The sequence below is a fragment of the Bubalus kerabau genome, chromosome 6 (assembly GCF_029407905.1).
Source record: "Bubalus kerabau isolate K-KA32 ecotype Philippines breed swamp buffalo chromosome 6, PCC_UOA_SB_1v2, whole genome shotgun sequence".
NCBI lineage: Eukaryota > Metazoa > Chordata > Mammalia > Artiodactyla > Bovidae > Bubalus > Bubalus kerabau.
Window position 1 is genome coordinate 107,898,046 of NC_073629.1, and position 13,534 is coordinate 107,911,579.

At 40.8% G+C, this 13,534-nt stretch overlaps 1 long non-coding RNA gene across 1 annotated transcript in view; it reads left to right on the plus strand.

The window, feature by feature from the left end:
- LOC129655656 (uncharacterized) overlaps positions 1-11,952 on the plus strand; it is a 67,916-nt gene extending 55,964 nt beyond the window's left edge. The window contains exons 3-5 of the long non-coding RNA XR_008716071.1: positions 8,255-8,324; positions 8,654-8,837; positions 11,648-11,952. This is a non-coding gene — a long non-coding RNA (uncharacterized LOC129655656). The remainder of the gene's footprint in view (positions 1-8,254; positions 8,325-8,653; positions 8,838-11,647) is intronic.
- Positions 11,953-13,534: the final 1,582 nt, after the last annotated feature.

Sequence of the window (13,534 nt, forward strand, 5' to 3'; positions counted from 1 at the left end):
TGCGAAGCCCACTTCTAAGTGAGGTGTAACAGCTGAATAAGCATACCTGCTGATTTATGTCCATAAAACTTAATTTATTAGCTATGTCTTAATTGTGATGGTGTGAACAGTCCCGGAGCCATTAGCAAAATCCTTTAAAAGCCGCTGACGAGAATAATATGCCCGATAAATGAGATGAGTAGCACTTTTTCTCCTTCTGAGTCTATAGACTTGCTAATCAGGGTGGGTTGGTCTTTAATGGAGTGGGTGGGGGGGTGCTCTGGAGGATGTGATGGAGGGTGGCCTCATCCCGCACTGCCTTGGGACCAGCCCTGCAGCTGTATCTAGAAGGATGGGTGATGTTTGGACACGTGGAGATACTGGGAGAGGTGGAAGGGACAAGAGAGGGTTCTCCAAGGTATAGTAAGTATGGCAAAGACACGGAGCAGGTAGTGTGCAATTCCTGTGAGCTTTGACTAGAGAGTGGCTATGTGACTTCATGCATCACCCCCCTCACCCTCCCCTTCCTTCATCTTTCCTCTCAGCACTGCCAAGAGCTTAGCCCCATATCAAGCACATAGTACCTTAGTATTTGGGTGTCTGTTGGAATGCCAAGGGGTAGACTCTGATGCCCTTCTCACATGGGTTCAGACATGCTGCCAACCAGCAAAAGTTCTGTAGAGCCCACATCTCACGGGCTTTGAAGGGCATATTATTTGGCCGTGCAATATCCATCTAGTTGAATTTAGGTTGCGAAGCAGAATAATTTATCTCCTTTGGGAACGCTAATGGTCAATGAAGAATCATGTTCCTTCTTTGCCCTGCTCTCTCTTTATATGGGAAGGTAGGTGTTAGAACCCTCATGATGAAAAGCAATTCTAGTGGCTGCTGCCAAGGTCTGACACCCAGAAGTTCTTCTCTATGCCGCTTATGGACACCATTTTCTGAAAAGGACAACTGGAAAAAATGGTTTGAATAGATAGACTGCGAGCCTGCCCCAGTGGCAGGCCGTTACCCAGCTTCCTGTTTGCAGCTGTGCAGCGTCCTCCCTGTCCACCACTGTCCAGACAGGGTGCAGAGGCTCGCAGCTTCAGTACTCTTGGAATGCAGGGCACTGGTGTCCCTGAGAGCAGCCTCACGGCCAGATCTCCCCGAGATCCTCATGCTGGTCAGCCCAACTTCTGTTCTTAAAATATGGGATTGGTCAAAAAGTTCTTTTTGAAGTGTAAAATGTTACAGAAAATCCAAATGAACTTTTTTGGCCAGTTGTTGTTGTTGTTCGGTCACTCAGTCGTGTCTGTTTCTTTGCGACCCCATGGACTGCAGCATGCCAGATTTCTCTGTCCTTCACCAACTCCCGAGCTTGCTCAAACTCATGTCCATTGAGTTGGTGATGCCATCCAACCATCTCATCTTCTGTCATCCCCTTCTCCTCCTGCCTTCAATCTTTCCCATCATCAGGGTCTTTTCAATGAGTCGGTTCATCGCATCAGGTACCTGAAGTATTGGAACTTAAGATTCAGCATCAGTCCTTCTAATGAATGTTCAGGGTTAATTTCTTTTAGGATTGACTGGTTTGATGTCCTTGAGGTCCAAGTGACTCTCAAGAGTCTTCTGCAATACCACAGTTTAAAAGCATCAACTCTTTGGTGTTCAGTCTTCTTTATGGTCCAACTCTCATATCCATACATGAACTACTGAAAAAACCATAGCTTTGACTAGATGGACCACTGTTGGCAAAGTAATGTCTCTGCTTTTTAATATGCTGTCTAGGTTGGTCATAACTTTTCTTCCAAGGAACAAGTATCTTTTAATTTTATGGCTGTAGACACCATCTGCAGTGATTTGGAAGCCCAAGAAAATAAAGTCTGTCACTGTTTCTATTGTTTCCCCATCTATCTGCCATGAATGGGACCAGATGCCATGATCTTAGTTTTTTGAATGTTGAGTTTTAAGCCAGTTTTTTTTACTCTCCTCTTTCACCTCATCAAGAAATTCTTTAGTTCCTCTTCACTTTCTGCTATAAGAGTGGTGTCATCTGCATATCTGAGGTTATTGATATTTCTCCCAGCAATCTTGATTCTAGCTTGTGCTTCATCCATTCTGGCACTTCTCTTGAGGTACTCTGCATATAGGTTAAATAAGCAAGGTGACAATATACAGCCTTGACGTACTCTCTTCCCAATTTTGAACTCAATTCTCCTTTCCCAATTCTGTTACTTAAAATCAAAGGAATCTTGGGACTTCCCTGGTGATCCAGTGGTCAAGACTCTGAGCTTCCACTTCAGTGGGTGCCAGTTTGATTCCTGGTTGGGGAACTAAGATCTTGCAAAAAAAGCTTGGCCAAAATAAAAAATCCCAAATGAATCTTGATTAATATAGTAAAGAACCTGCAATATAAGGAAAATATACTAGGTCCAAGAAGCTGTCAAAATCCTGTTCTAATGCTTTTTTAAAAGATAAGCTCTATTGGAGTGTGATTTACGTGCAATAAAATTCATGTCTTAAGCGTATAGTTTGATAACTTTTGATATAGGTGTATACTTATGTAATGGTCACCCCTGTTAAGAGGTTGAACATTTCTGTCTCTTCAAGAAGTTTCCTGGTGCCCCCATGTCGAATTACTACGAGGTAACCATAGCTGTGATTTCTAGCATTGTGGGTTAGTTTTGCTATTCAGTCATATAAACTGAGGCCCATAAATCCTACCACGCATACCCCTTATTACCTGGCTTCTTTTACTCAGCATAATTATTTTGAGATTCCCCATGTTGTTGAATGTATCAATGGTTCATTTTTATTGCAGAGCAGTGGCCTGTTTTCTGCATATAGCACAGTTTGTTTATCAATTCACCTGTGGATGAATATTTGGATTGTTACCAGAGTTTCAAGCTATATGAATGCAAGTGTTGCCAAGACTCTCTACTTTATGTATATATGACATTTTTGTATATATGACATATGCAAATTTGTATATATATTATATGCATAATATATACACACATATATAATTTCTTTTAGATAAATACATAGGATTGGAATCTCCAGGTTATATATGCATATGCTTAACTTTGTAGGAAACTGACAAACTTTTATTTATTTATTTATGGCTGTGCTAGATCTTTGTAGCTATTTTAACACCATTTGTTTAAAACACTGTCTTTTCTCCATTGAGTTATGTTGGTGCTTGTGTCATTGAAAATCAACTGGCTGTACATACATTGGTCTATTTCTGGACTCTTTAGTCTATTCAACTGATGTATATGTTTACCCTTATACCAATATCATTCCATCTTCATAACTGGAGCTTTATAATATAAGTCTTGGAATCAGCTAATATAAATCCTCTAATTTTGCTCCTTTCCCCCTATTTTGTTTCAGTTATTCCAGATTCTTTGTATTTCCACTTAGTTTTAGAATCACTTTGTCAACTTGTGCAAAAATATCTCTCTAATATTTTAATAGATATTGCATTGAATTTATAGATCAATTTGGGGAGAATGAAAAACTTAACAATATTGACTCTTCTAATCTATAACTGTGGTATATCTCTGCATGTTATTTATATCTTGCTTAATTTCTCCCAGTAATATTGTATCATTTTCATGTCATTATAGTAGAGATATTATGATATTTTTTCAGTTTATTCTAAGATTTAAAAAAATTTTGACACCCACAAATTGTATCATTTAAAAAATGTTAATTTTCTTATTATTTGCTGCTAAGGACTAGAAATACCATTGCTTTTAATATATTGATCTTTTATTCTGTGCTGCTGCTAGTTTTTCTTGTTTGTTCATTAGGTGTTTTTGGTAGATTTCTGAGAATTTTCTGAACTTACATCATTGGCAAGAAAAGACCATTTAACTTCTACCTTTCTAATGTTTATATCTTCTATTTCTAATTCTCTCTTTCTCTTTTAAGGCCTGGATTTGTAATACATACTGTTTAGAAATAGTAAGAGTGGACATCCTTGCCTTATCCCTGATATTAGAAGAAAAGCACTAAGTATCATGTTAGCTGTAGTTTAGTTTGTTTTTATAGATGCCCTTTATGGTTGAGAAATTTCCTTCTATTTTTAGTTTGTTGATGGTCAAAAATTTTTGCAATATAATCCCATATTCATATTGATTTAGGTGCTTTCCTATATGTGAAAATTAACAAATATTATACCAAGAGAAATTTTGGAAGAAAAATATCAAAAACGTAAAAACCAAAGCTTATGGATAACTGAAAGGTACCATAAGAAAAGATCTTTCTATCTTTTTAAATTTGGTGGCATCAAAGTCCTCTCTTAGCATGACCCCAAAAGAAGAAATCATTAAAAAGTTATTAGACTATGTAAAAATTGTCAGCTGCTGTTCTAAAGATGTCATAAACAAAAACAGAAGACTTATATCACTTATTTTATAAGTGTATATAACATACATGATAGATGAAGGGTTGTTATTTCTTACATATAAAGAGTTTATACACATAAAGAGGAAGTTTTAAAACTATTTTATAAATTGGCAAAGGGCATGAACAAGCAATTTGCCAAAGAAATAGAAATAAGCAAGAAAAGTATAAAAAGATATTCCATTTCAGTCGTAATAAATCCAAATCAAACAATCAGTTCAGTTCAGTTGCTCAGTCGTGTCCGACTCTGTGCGACCCCACGAATCGCAGCACGCCAGGCCTCCCTGTCCATCACCAACTCCCGGAGTTCACTCAGACTCACGTCCATCGAGTCAGCGATGCCATCCAGCCATCTCATCCTCTGTCGTCCCCTTCTCCTCCTGCCCCCAATCCCTCCCAGCATCAGAGTCTTTTCCAATGAGCCAACTCTTCGAGTGAGGTGGCCAAAGTACTGGAGTTTAAGCTTCAGTATCATTCCCTCCAAAAATCCCAGGGCTGATCTCCTTCAGAATGGACTGGTTGGATCTCCTTGCAGTCCAAGGGACTCTCAAGAGTCTTCTCCAACACCACAGTTCAAAAGCATCAATTGTTCGGTGCTCAGCCTTCTTCACAGTCCAACTCTCACATCCATACATGACCACAGGAAAAACCATAGCCTTGACTAGACGGATTTTTGTTGGCAAAGTAATGTCTCTGCTTTTGTATATGCTATCTAGGTTGGTCATAACTTTTCTTCCAAGGAGTAAGCATCTTTTAATCTCATGGCTGCAGTCACCATCTGCAGTGATTTTGGAGCCCAAAAAAATAAAGTCTGACACTGTTTCCACTGTTTCCCCATCTGTTTCCCATGAAGTGATGGGACCGGATGCCATGATCTTCATTTTCTGAATGTTGAGCTTTAAGCCAACTTTTTCACTCTCCACTTTCACTTTCATCAGGAGGCTTTTTAGTTCCGGTTCACTTTCTGCCATCAGGGTGGTGTCATCTGCATATCTGAAGTTATTGATATTTCTCCTGGCAATCTTGATTCCAGCTTGTGCTTCTTCTAATCCAGCATTTCTCATGATGTACTCTGCATAGAAGTTAAATAAGCAGGGTGACAATATACAGCCTTGATGTACTCCTTTTCCTATTTGGAACCAGTTGGTTGTTCCATGTCCAGTTCTAACTGTTGCTTCCTGACCTGCATACAGATTTCTTAAGGGGCAGGTCAGGTGGTCTGGTATTCCCATCTCTTTCAGAATTTTCCACAGTTTATTGTGATCCACACAGTCAAAGGCTTAGGCATAGTCAATAAAGCAGAAATAGATGTTTTTCTGGAACTCTCTTGCTTTTTCCATGATCCAGCGGATGTTGGCAATTTGATCTCTGGTTCCTATGCCTTTTCTAAAACCAGCTTGAACATCAGGAAGTTCATGGTTCACATATGCTGAAGCCTGGCTTGGAGAATTTTGAGCATTATTTTACTAGCGTGTGAGATGAGTGCAATCGTGCGGTAGTTTGAGCATTCTTTGGCATTGCCTTTCTTTGGGATTGGAATGAAAAGTGACCTTTTCCAGTCCTGTGGCCACTGCTGAGTTTTCCACATTTGCTGGCATATTGAGTGCAGCACTTTCACAGCATCATCTTTCAGGATTTGAAAGAGCTCAACTGGAATTCCATCACCTCCACTAGCTTTGTTCATAGTGATGCTTTCTAAGGCCCACTTGACTTCCCATTCCAGGATGTCTGGCTCTAGGTCAGTGATCACACCATTGTGATTATCTGGGTTGTGAAGATCTTTTTTGTACAGTTCTTCTGTGTATTCTTGCCACCTCTTCGTAATATCTTCTGCTTCTGTTAGGTCCATACCATTTCTGTCCCTTATCGAGCCCATCTTTGCATGAAATGTTCCCTTGGTATCTCTAATTTTCTTGAAGAGATCTCTAGTCTTTCCTGTTCTGTTGTTTTCCTCTATTTCTTTGCATTGATTGCTGAAGAAGGCTTTCTTATCTCTTCTTGTTATTCTTTGGAACTCTGCATTCAGATGCTTATATCTTTCCTTTTCTCCTTTGCTTTTCACTTCTGTTATTTTCACAGCTATTTGTAAGGCCTCCCCAGACAGCCATTTTGCTTTTGTGCATTTCTTTTCCATGGGGATGGTCTTGATCCCTGTCTCCTGTACAATGTCATGAACCTCATTCCATAGTTCATCAGGCACTCTATCTATCAGATCTAGGCCCTTAAATCTATTTCTCACTTCCACTGTATAATCATAAGGGATTTGATTTAGGTCATACCTGAATGGTCTAGTGGTTTTTTCCCTACTTTCTTCACTTTAAGTCTGAATTTGGTAATAAGGAGTTCATGATCTGAGCCACAGTCAGCTCCTGGTCTTGTTTTTGCTGACTGTATAGAGCTTCTCCATCTTTGGCTGCAAAGAATATAATCAATCTGATTTCAGTGTTGACCATCTGGTGATGTCCATGTGTAGAGTCTTCTCTTGTGTTGTTGGAAGTGGGTGTTTGCTATGACCAGTGCATTTTCTTGGCAAAACTCTATTAGTCTTTGCCCTGCTTCATTCCATATTCCAAGGCCAAATTTGCCTGTTACTCCAGGTGTTTCTTGACTTCCTACTTTTGCATTCCAGTCCCCTATAATGCAAAGGACATCTTTTTGGGGTGTTAGTTCTAAAAGGTCTTGTAGGTCTTCATAGAACCGTTCAACTTCAGCTTCTTCAGCATTACTGGTTGGGGCATAGACTTGGATTACTATGATATTGAATGGTTTGCCTTGGAAACGAACAGAGATCATTCTGTCGTCTTTGAGATTGCATCCAAGTACTGCATTTTGGACTCTTTTGTTGACCATGATGGCCACTGCATTTCTTCTGAGGGATTCTTGCCTGCAGTAGTAGATATAATGGTCATCTAAGTTAAATTCACCCATTCCAGTCCATTTCAGTTCGCTGATTCCTAGAATGTTGACATTCACTCTTGCCATCTCCTGTTTGACCACTTCCAATTTGCCTTGATTCATGGACCTGACATTCCAGGTTCCTATGCAATATTGCTCTTTACAGCATTGGACCTTGCTTCTATCACCAGTCACATCCACAGCTGGGTGTTGTTTTTGCTTTGGCTCCATCCCTTCATTCTTTCTGGAGTTATTTCTCCACTGATCTCCAGTAGCATATTGGGCACCTACTGACCTGGGGAGTTCCTGTTTCAGTCTCCTATCATTTTGCCTTTTCATACTGTTCATGGGATTCTCAAGGCAAGAATACTGAAGTGGTTTGCCATTCCCTTCTAATTAAACAATAACAAGTTTTATTTGGCAGATTGGCCAATTAGATTGATAATATTTGGTGTCAAGAGGGTGTAGGGAAACGTTCATACTGTTGATGGGGAGCAAATGTTCTTGTACCACTGGAGGATGTTTTCCAATATTTATTGAAAGCCTTAAAAGTGTGCATATCCCTGATCCCACAGTTCTCCTTCCAGGGATTTATTCTAAAACAGTAATTGAACAAATGAGAAAAGATTTATGTATAAGGATGTTTATTGCAAATTATTGATAACACCACATTTTTTTGCTTTTTAAAATTTTATTGAAGTATAATTGATTTACAATGTTGTGTTTAATTTCTGCTGTAAAGTGACTTGGTTACACATATATATTCTTTTCCACTATGGTTTATCACAGGATAGTAACCATACTCCCTGTGCTATACAATAGGACCCTGTTCACCCTTCCTGTGTGTAATAGTTTGCATCTGCTGACCCCAGCTCCCAGTTCTTCCCCTGACTCCCTCCCCTCTGACAACCACAGGTCTGGTCTCTATATTTGTGAGTCTGGTTTTTTTTTCACTGATATGTTCATTTGTGTCATATTTTAGATTCCATATATAAGCGATAACATCAAATTTTGGATATAACCTAAAGATCTATCAGAAGGAACTGGATTAAGTAAGTAAATTATGCTATAGCCATTAAGTGGAATACTATGAACCTATTCAGATATATTATGTGGATTTATATTAATCAAAATGGAAAGATGTGCCTTGTTAAGAATGGTTTGTGTCTATTAAGATTCCATATTTTTAATTATAAAGGAAATGTATATATATGTGTGTGTGTGTGTATAAACATACATATATATCCAACACAATGATTGGCCTATAGTAAGCACTCAATAAGCGTTGAGTGACTGAATGTCCAAATTAAAAAGAAATGTCTAGATGTGTGTGCTGCTGCTGAGTCACTTCAGTCGTGTCCGACTCTGTGTGACCCCATAGACGGCAGCCCACCAGGATGCCCTGTCCCTGGGATTCTCCAGGCAAGAACACTGGAGTGGGTTGCCATTTCCTTCTCCAATGCATGAAAGTGAAAAGTGAAAGTGAAGTCGCTCAGTTGTGTCCGATCCTCAGCGACCCCATGGACCTCAGCCTACCAGGCTCCTCCATCCATGGGATTTTCCAGGTGAGTACTGGAGTGGGGTGCCATTGCCTTCTCCTAGATGTGTGTACAATATATCAAATGTTAACTGAATATCTATGGATGGAGGGTGTTGGGTGATTTATACCTTCTTTGTTATTTCTGTACAATTTTAAAAACTTCGAAAAAATGTGTATTACTTTTATAATCAGAAATGGCAAAAGATCTGTTTGTTTTCTAGAAAATAAAAGAATCAATAGGACTTGATTGCTGGTAAGTGGGACATGGGGAGAATGGAGGTGTTGAGGAAGATGTCCTGTGTTTTGGTTTGTGCAACTTCCTTCACTAAGAACAAAGCTAGTGGAGATAATGGAACTCCAGCTGACCTATTTCAAATCCTAAAAGACGATACTGTGAAAGTGCTGCACTCACTATGCCAGCACATTTGGAAAATTCAGCAGGGGCCACAGGACTGGAAAAGGTCAGTTTTCATTCCAATCCCAAAGAAAGGCAATGCAAAAGAATGTTCAAACTACTGCACAATTGTACTCATCTCACATGCTAGCAAAGTAATCCTCAAAATTCTCCAAGCAAGGCTTCAATAGTACGTGAACTGAGAACTTCCAGATGTACAGCTGAATTTAGAAAAGGCACAGGAGCCAGAGATCAAATTGTCAACATCTGTTGGATCATTGAAAAAGCAAGAGAAAAAAAAAAAAAAGAAAAAAAGAAAAAGCAAGAGAGTTCCAGAAAAACATCTACTTCTGCTTCATTGACTACACTAAAACTTTTGACTGTGTGGATCACCACAAACTGTGGAAAATTCTTCAAGAGATGGGAATACCAGGCTACTTTACCTGCCTCCTGAGAGATCTGTATGCAGGTCAAGAAGCAATAGTTAGAACCAGACATGGAACAATGGACTGTTTCAAAATTGGGAAAGAAGTACATCAAGGCTATATATTGTCAGCCTGCTTATTTAACTTATATACAAAGTATATCATGTGAAATGCCAGACAGGATGAAGCACAAGCTGGAATCAAGATTGCCGGCAGGCATATCAATAACCTCAGATATGCAGATGATACCACTCTAATGGCAGAAAGCGAGAAGGAACTAGAGAGAGCCTCTTGATGAAAGTGATTGAGGAGAGTGTAAAAACTGGCTTAAAACTCAATATTCAGAAAACCAAGATCATGGCATCTGGTCCTGTCATTTCATTCCTTGGCTAATAGATGGGGAAACAATAGAAACAGTGACAGACTTTATTTTCTTGGGCTTCCAAATCACTGCAGATGGTGTCTACCGCCATGAAATTAAAAGATGCTTGCTCCTTGGAAGAAAAGCTATGACCAACCTAGACAGCATATTAAAAAGCAGAGACATTACTTTGCCGACAAAAGTCCATCTAGTCAAAGCTATGGTTTTTTCAGTAGTCATGTATGGATGTGAGAGTTGGACCATAAAGAAGATTGAATGCCAAAGAATTGATGCTTTTGAACTGTGGTGTTAGAGAAGATTCTTGAGAGTCCCTTGCACTGCAAGGAGATCAAACCAGTCAATCCTAAAGGAAATCAATCCTGAACATTCATTAGAAGGACTGATGCTGAATCTTAAGCTCCAATACTTTGGCCACCTGATGCGAAGAGCTGACTCACTGGAAAAGACCCTGATGCTGAGAAAGATTGAAGGCAGGAGGGGAAGGGGATGACAGAGGATGAGATGGTTGGATGGCATCACTGACTCGGTGGACATGAGTTTGGGCCAGCTGGGGGAGTTGGTGATGGACAGGGAGGCCTGGTGTGCTGCAGTCCATGGGGTTGCAAAGAGTTGGACACAACTGAGTGACTGAACTGAACTGAATTTCCCTCAGTGTTCTGTTGCCATTTCAGAGAAATCGGGAGAAAGAGAAGGAAGGTGTGTGTGTGTTTTGGCTGCGTGGGATGTCGAATCTTAGTTCCCCAACTAGAGATTGAACCCATGCCCCTGCAGTAGAAGGGTGGAGTCTTAACCATGAGACCACTGGGGAAGTCCCTGTTTGTGTGTGCTAAAATTTCCACCTATTTTGTTTGCAGTGCCAGTGGGGCACCCAGGGGGATACATGGATCTGGAGCTCCTAGAAAGAGGTTAGATCACAAACCAATTACTATTGCTCATGTCAGGAGGCAGCTGCCAATGTGATTAGTTACAGTTACAGCTGAGAAAGCTGCTGCTCAGCAGAGAGGGCAAAGTGAGGAGGGAGCATGGGGGTAGTCTTGCAGAGCCCTCTTACCTTCAGGGAGGCCAGGAAGAGTTTCCAGGAAAGGAACCAGAGAAAGAATAGGAAGTTAGGAAGGAGGAGAACCAGCAGAGAGTGGTGTCCTGATACAGGGGGACAGGTGCTGCTGAGAGGTCAAGCTAGGTGCAGGATGCAAATTGCCCAGAGGATATGGCCATTAGCAGGACATCCATGGCCTTGGCGGGAGTGGTATCATTGGAATTGATGGGGCAGTAGGTGTATTTGATTCTTATGAGACACTTGGAGGAGATGGTGAGACAAGACCTAAGGTGATAGCTGGAGGGCGATGGAAGGTCAAGAAACATATTTTTTACTAGGATGGGAGGAATTTGATCACATTCATGAATGGAAGGGAAGGAACCAGATGAGGGGGAGCCCTTAAAGACCCTGGAGATAGGAGAATGGTCTATATGGAGGTCAGAACAAATGGGAAGGAGGTTGATATACCTCCAAGAGAACGGAGGGGGCACTCCTCTTCCACGATAATGGAGGAGGAGAGGATGGATGTGGGAGCAGTGGTGGCGGCAGCATGGGGGGAAGTAATTAGAGGTGGTCCATGCCTGATTTTCTCCAGCAGCCAGAAGATGCTCCCTCTCCTGATGGCTTTTCATCATCTCAGTCCCCGGAAAGACCAGAGTTTTAAGGTTCCCGCTTGATGAAGTTGGCTTGACGCAAAGCAATAATGAAAGTTGCCAATGGAGAATGTGGCAGGAATCGGCCCGGGTGTCAAATTCACTCAGCTCCTGTGTGCAAATACATAATTACAAGGCCTCTCCACCAGCCAAACGCATCGGATCACGATTCTTCTCGGGCGTAAGCCGGCACGTGTTGAAGATTTCCAGAATACAGATTTCCGAAATAATGATTCTAATAAACAGTGGTTATCTTAACTTTATTTTCAGGCCGTAAAACATATCCTTTGATAAATTATTTCGCCGTCTATCCCCAAGTGCACCTCTCCGTGCCAGGCTCCCCTCCCCCGGCCGGCAGCCGCCCGAACGGCAGTTCCATATATTATTCATTCCAATCAAATAAGACACAGTGGTGCCTCAGTAAACTTGCTTTTCATATCAGAATTGCTCTTATTGAGTAATACACACTGCAGACCCCAGCTTCCAGCACCAGGCCTGAAATGAGCAATTCTCTCATTGTAATAATGTGCCTCTGTCATCTCCTTATTATCAGCATGATAAAAGATGAAATATTCACAGACGCTGCCCTCCTAACCTGATCACAGCTTGATATTTGAGCTTTGGAAATGAGTTTTATAAGCTTTAATATACTCCTTGGCGGAGTGACCCCTGAAATTAAACATTATTACAGAGCGGATATTTAAAAAGCTGGGGCCGCAAATTACATCAAAATGAAAATATTAAGGAGTATTACGAATATACCAAGTGGGAGCTCACAGCTCTGGAAGCTGTGAACGCCAGAGAACTCCACACGCGGGTGTCAAAAACATCAGAAAAAATAATAACAGCAGAGACACCTTGACTTCGGTTATTTTATACTTAGGACTAAACGAAATTATTTGAATGGATTTTTTTTTTTTTTTCTCCTGTAGGCTAGCTTTCCAGGAGGAAAAAAAAAAGTTCATTATTCTCAACTTTAGGTTCCTAATACATTTCACGCTTGGTTAAAAGAGGCATCTTCCTTTTTTTTTTTCCTGGTGCATGGATAAATAAAAGAAATACCTAAATATAATGAAACCAAAGATCATGCTAAGAAAAAAGTGAGCAAACACGACTAGAAAGAGCCTCTGGATTCAATTTCCCCTGCGATTGGCACTCTGATGGACAGGCTCCCAGCAGCATCAGGACTTCAGGAAACCAAGGTGGGGAGAGGAAGGGAGTTCCCCTCCCTGCCCCAGGGCTGTGGCTGCTTCTGCAGGGGGACCTGGAGACTCGGAAGCGCAGCACAATCTGCATGAGCTTCACACAGGATTTCTGTTTGCCTGATGGTGGAGTCTGGAGATGGGCACTGTGAAAGTGGGCCAGTGATTTACTAGCTTAATGCCTAATTCTTTTGCTGGATTGAAAGCTTCATGAGGGCAAGAACTGTGTCTGGTTTCCCAGCTGTATTCCCCAAATTTATTCCAGGACTCAGAGGGGTGGCCCGTAATAAATACTCTATTTATTAAATGCATGCATGCATGCAAAAGAGCAAATGACTTCCCAGTTCTTTCCTTTCTCAGTACCCATGAAGAACTCCACAGAGGTGTTCTTTGTCTTCATGGACCTGCAGGGAACACACAAGGAACTTTTCCCAGGCTTCATCATTTTGTATTTACCTGGGGCTGTAAAACCAAGTCGCAAATTATACTTGGAGGCTTTTTCAATTTTTTGTTAATACGATAGACACATTTTGCTGTTCTCCTTGCCATGAAAAGCTCGTTGTTTGGGTCATTGCGTTTTTACATTCATTTCTCTGAACATCAGTTTCCTCACTGCAGAACTAGGATACT